The 5256-nt window shown below is 49.7% G+C and overlaps 1 pseudogene; it reads right to left on the bottom strand.

Moving 5' to 3' along the window:
* The window catches only part of LOC102815144, a 6651-nt pseudogene extending 2283 nt beyond the window's left edge, over positions 1-4368 (bottom strand).
* Positions 4369-5256: the final 888 nt, after the last annotated feature.

Below are 5256 nucleotides of genomic sequence, written 5' to 3'. Positions count from 1 at the left end.
GTCTCCTCTTGTCCTGCAGCCTGGGTTAGCTTTAGTTTTAACTGCGTTGGTGAGCTGGCATGCTTTACAGGCAGCAACAATGTGTTCAATCTTGGAGTTAGTGTTTCAAATTTTGATCTTTGCTTCTCTTAGGAGGTCTTGCATTTTACGAGTACCCACGTGAGTTGACCAGTGCATTTTCCTGAGAATGCACTCTCCTAAAGCGTCAGGCACTATTAATTTATCATCTGATGTTTTCCACCATTTTCCTATGAGGTGTATCATAGGCAGAAGTCTGATCCAGTCTAGGTCCGCCTCAGTATATGGCGGGTCCTCTGGCAGGGTGGCATCTTCTGGGTCTGGCAATTGAGTTACTAGGGCCTTGCCAGCTTTAAAGCAACTTCTCTGGCAGTCTGGTCAGCCAAGTTGCTGCCTCTGGCAATGGGTGTATTCTCTTTCTGATGCCCAGGGCAGTGGATGATATCTAACTTCTTGGGTAACCAGAGGGCTTTTAATAGGGCCAGGATCTCTTCTTTGTTTTTAATGGTTTTGTCTTCTGTTGTCAGCAGCCCTCTTTCCCTATATATAGCTCCATGAAAATGTGCTGTGGCAAAAGCATACCTGCTGTCTGAGTACACATTCAGCTTTCAACCTTCTCCTAGAGTCAATGCCTTGGTTAATGCTATGAGCTCTGCTCACTGAGTAGAAGTCCTAGTGGGCAGAGCTTCAGCCCATATTACTTCGGTTTCCATGACCACAGCTGCCCCGGCATACCTGTTTCCTTCCCAGACGAAACTACTTCTGTTGGTAAACAAGGTGTCCTCTGTGTCTGGCCATGGTTGATCTCTTAAGTCTGCTCGAATGCCATGCACTTGGGCTAAGATGTCTGAACAGTCATGGAGCGGAGCATCCAGGTCTGGGTCAGGCAACAGTGTAGCAGGGTTTAAAGCTGCTGGTGTCTGAAAGATAAGTTGAGAGGGGTTCAAAAGCAGACTCTGGTAGTGGGTTAGGCGAGCATTGCTGAGCCAGCGGTCTGGGGGTTGTTTCAGGACTCCCTCGACTGTGTGAGGGGTTATTATATATAATTCTTGGCCTAGTGTCAACTTGTCAGTGTCTTTGACCATCAGGGCAACTGCCACAATCATTCTTAGGCACAGAGGCCATACTGCGGCAACTGGATCAAGTTTCTTAGACAAGTAAGCCACTGGGTGGCACCACGGGCCGATGTATTGGACCAGGACACCTTTGGCAATGCCCTTCTTTTTGTCTATGTAGAGGTGGAAGGGCTCAGTAACATCAGGTAGTCCCAGAGCTGGTGATTCTAACAGGGCAACTTTAATTCACTCAAAAGATCTTTGTAGCATTTCTGTCCACTGAAAAACCTGGGTGTCTTTTGTTGCTTCATACAGAGGTCGGGCTAACTCTGCAAAACCAGGTATCCACAGGCGGCAGAAGCCAGCTGACTCTAGAAATTCCCTGACTTTACGGGGAGGGTCTGGTGTCGGGATTCTAAGAACTGTCTTTTTCCTGGCATCAGATAGCCACCTCTGGCCTTCTTTCAGCACATACCCCAAGTAGCTTACCTCGGGTTTGCAGATCTGGTCTTTCTTGGCAGAAGCTCGGTACCCCAGTTCTGTGAGAGTGGTGAGGAGGTCTTTGGTACCTCTCATGCAGGCATCTCGAGTTTCAGCTGCTATAAGGAGATAATCTACATACTGCAACAGAGTTAAGTGAGGGTTCTGAAGGCGAAACTCACCCAGGTCGTCTTGTAGGGCCTCATTAAAAATCGTTGAGGAGGACTTTAGCCCTTGAGGCAATCGAGTCCAAGTTAGCTGACTATTTATGCCTCGTTCCGGGTCACTCCATTCAAATGCAAAGATGTGTTGGCTTTGGGGGGCTAATGGCAGACTGAAGAATGCATCTTTTAAATCTAGGACCGTATACCACTGATGGTTTGGGGGTAATGAGCTTAGGAGGGTTTAGGGGTTGGGTACCGTGTGGTGAATTTCTATGACTCTCTTGTTCACTTCACGGATATACTGCACGGGCCGGTAATCAGTGGAGTGTGGTTTGCGTACTGGCAACAGGGGGTGTTCCAGGATGACTGACACAGCTACAAAATTCCCTGGTCAAGTAGCCTTCTGATGTGTGGAGTCACTCTTTTGCGGGTGTCTAGGGGCATGGGATACTGGCAGACTTGTACAGGGTCGACTCCAGGCTTTAGCTCAATGATCACTGGGACTCTATGTTTGGCCAGGCCTACACTCCCCGTCTCAGCCCAGGCCTTAGGGAATGTTGCTAGCCACCAGTCAATGTCTGGGTTTGGCTGTCTTGGTTCCTGGTGTAGCCGATACTCATCCTCAAGGCTTACAGTTAACACCTGGATGGACTCTCCCCCTTTATCCAGGACTTCTGTTCTTTCGGGATAGAAGTGAATCTGTGCCCCTATCTTGGTGAGCAGGTCCCTCCCAAGTAGGGGGTATGGGCAGTTGGGTATGACTATGAATCAGTGGAATACTCGGTCCACACTTTAATCTACTGTTCTTCAAGTAGTCCATGAGTACTGTTTCATCCTGGTGGCCCCTTGGACCCAGGAGGTTTTGTTAGTCATTTGGCCGTGTGGCACTAACAGAACAGAGTGTTGAGCCCCCGTATCCACTAGGAACTCAACAGGCTTCCCCTCCACCTTCAGAGTTACCCTGGGTTCGGGGAGGGGCACCGAACCCCGCCCCCTCTAGTCACTCAGATCATCAACCGCCAGGATGGGAGCCTTTGATTTATTTCCTGGTCTTTTCTTGGGACACTCTTTGGCCCAATGACCATCTTTTTTACAGTAAGCACATTGATTTTTCCCTAGCCAGGCTCTCTCTCTCTGCTTCCCTTTACCTCTTTTATCTCCTGCAATCCTCCTCAATTGTCGTTCACGTTCACTCGGCTCCCCTGCAGTGGAGGCTAGTAAAATCTAAGCAAGGTTCCTAGTATGATGGCAGACTTCGCCTGCTTCTCTTCAGTTTCCTGGTGATTGTACACTCTCTCAGCTACTATTACTAAATCTTGGATACTTTTCTCTCCTAGCCTGTCTACCTTCTGTAACTTCCTTCTGATGTTGGGAGCTGCTTGATTAACAAAATGCATTATAACCGCTGCCTTGGTTTCGGTAGCTTCAGGATCCATAGGAGTGTACCTACGGAAGGCTTCCTGAATTCTCTCTAAAAAATGCGGCGGGGCTCTCATCTGGCTTTTTCTGTACATTCCCTACCTTGGCCAAATTGGTGGGCTTTCTAGCAGCCACTTTAAGACCTCCCAACAGAGCCTGGCGGTAAACTCGGAGCCTCTCCCTACCTTCCGTTAGGTTAAAATCCCAGTCTGGTCTAGACAACGGGAAAGAGGTATTCATGATGTCAGCATTTGTGGTGGGTTGCCCATTGTCACCAGGAACTAACTTTCTGGCCTCTGTCTGGATTCTCTATCGCTCCTCTGTAGTGAATAAAATTTGGAGCAGTTGCTGACAGTCATCCCAGGTGGGCTGATGGGTGAATAAAATGGTTTCTAACAGGTTAATAAGAACCCTAGGGTTATCTGAAAACTTGGCGTGTTGGGATTGCCAATTGTACAGATCGCTAGTGGCAAAGGGCCAGTAGTGATGGGGTTGGTTGCCTTGTGCATCTGGGGGTCCCGTGGCTCTTAATGGGAGGACAGTAGAGTCAGCCGGCCCTGCTGGAAATGCTGCTTGCCGGTTTCAAGTATTGAGGGTGGGCCCCCCACAATGGGGCGGTCGGGAACTGGTAGGTCCGCCCTCTCTCCTGCCTGTGCCGGGCCCTCAGCCACCACTTAACGTTGTACAGGAGCAGAAGGGGTCTGGGCTTGGTAAGGAGGGGGGAAAATGAGCTCTTCCGCAGTACTGTCCTGCAGAACTGGGTAGAGCGGTGCCGTGGGCTTACTGTCTATCTGTTTTAGTTCGTTAGCTTCTTTAGGAGGTTTCTCTCTCTGTTTTGCTTCGCTAGCTTCTTTAGGAGGTTTCTCTTTCTCCTTCCCTTTCTCACATGCCGCCAACACTACAGTCGGTAACTGCGGCCTCTGCAGAAGCAGAAAGGGCTTTACCCATGGGGGGGGGGGGCGCTGCAAATCAGGTTTTCTCAGGCAACAATGTAAGGAATTTGATCTGGGTGCTCTGTTGGCGGGCGGAGAACTGTCTCGAACTCTCTGAGTGGTTTGTAAGTCAAAGGTGCCCTCTGGTGGCCATCCCACATTAAAGGTGGGCCACTCGGAATTGCAGAAAGTCGCGAGTCTGCCTTTCTTGATGCCAACGCTAAGATTTTGGGCGCACTTTTTCACTTCTCCGAAATGATGGGTCACAAGGAACAATGGGGTAGTCACTGCTTGTCCCATAGCGTCAGTCAGTTATTAATAGCACGCACACACGATAGATCACTAGTCTCAGTGATAGCAAAGATATCTCTGAAGGTTTAGCTGTTTATGTGAGTTATAGTGCCGGTGTATAAAACCCACCGAGGAATAGGTCTCAGAAGGGGCTGGGGCCCAGTCCTATGCAAGGCCGAAATGCTGCACTAGGTTCTTGTAGTAAGCTCAGCATCCACCATTCAGGGGACAAGAACTGGAGAGCAAGGGAAGATACTGCAGATCAGTGTGGTTAGAGGCACAGCACGGCCAGATAGGAGAAAGTGCTGAGTAAGTAAAAGAGAGAGACAGTCTATGACAGAGAATCCAGTCTTCAGGGGCGGTCACCGACAGTCCAACACTCAAGACGAGGGCTAGGGGTAGATATACAAGGTTGACCAGGACATGCATAGACCACGAGGGGGACATAGAGTCGGGTTTGAATGACGAACAGGGGATCCACACAGGCGCTTCTCTGGCCATGCCTCCGAAGAGGTATTGCAACTCTCTCCTAGCTAAGGAGCAGTCATACAAACCCAGGCCCAGGTCACCGCTATTGAAGCGATGAGTCACCGTTATGCCATATGAGAGAGTCGTGGAACTGCAGATAAAAGCCCAATCAGGCACCATAGCTGGGAGGGGCCGTGGTGCCGCCCAGACCGAGCTCAGCAGGCTACACCCAGTTACATTCACACCGCAATCACACAATCACTCACTCGACACTAGAGACAGGCAAGGATTGAGATCTGACAGCACTCAGCCAACCTGGAGGCAGAGTTTAAAAAAAAAAAAACAAAAAAAACCACATAAGACGGCAATCTCACACTGCGCCGGTGGGAGTGACCCGTCTCGTCTTTCAGATGCACAGCTACACCTGGG

The sequence above is a fragment of the Chrysochloris asiatica genome, unplaced genomic scaffold (assembly GCF_000296735.1).
Source record: "Chrysochloris asiatica unplaced genomic scaffold, ChrAsi1.0 scaffold00228, whole genome shotgun sequence".
In the NCBI taxonomy this organism is placed as follows: domain Eukaryota; kingdom Metazoa; phylum Chordata; class Mammalia; order Afrosoricida; family Chrysochloridae; genus Chrysochloris; species Chrysochloris asiatica.
Note: the sequence above shows the minus strand (reverse complement) of the source record. Positions and strands in the feature narration are given on the sequence as shown.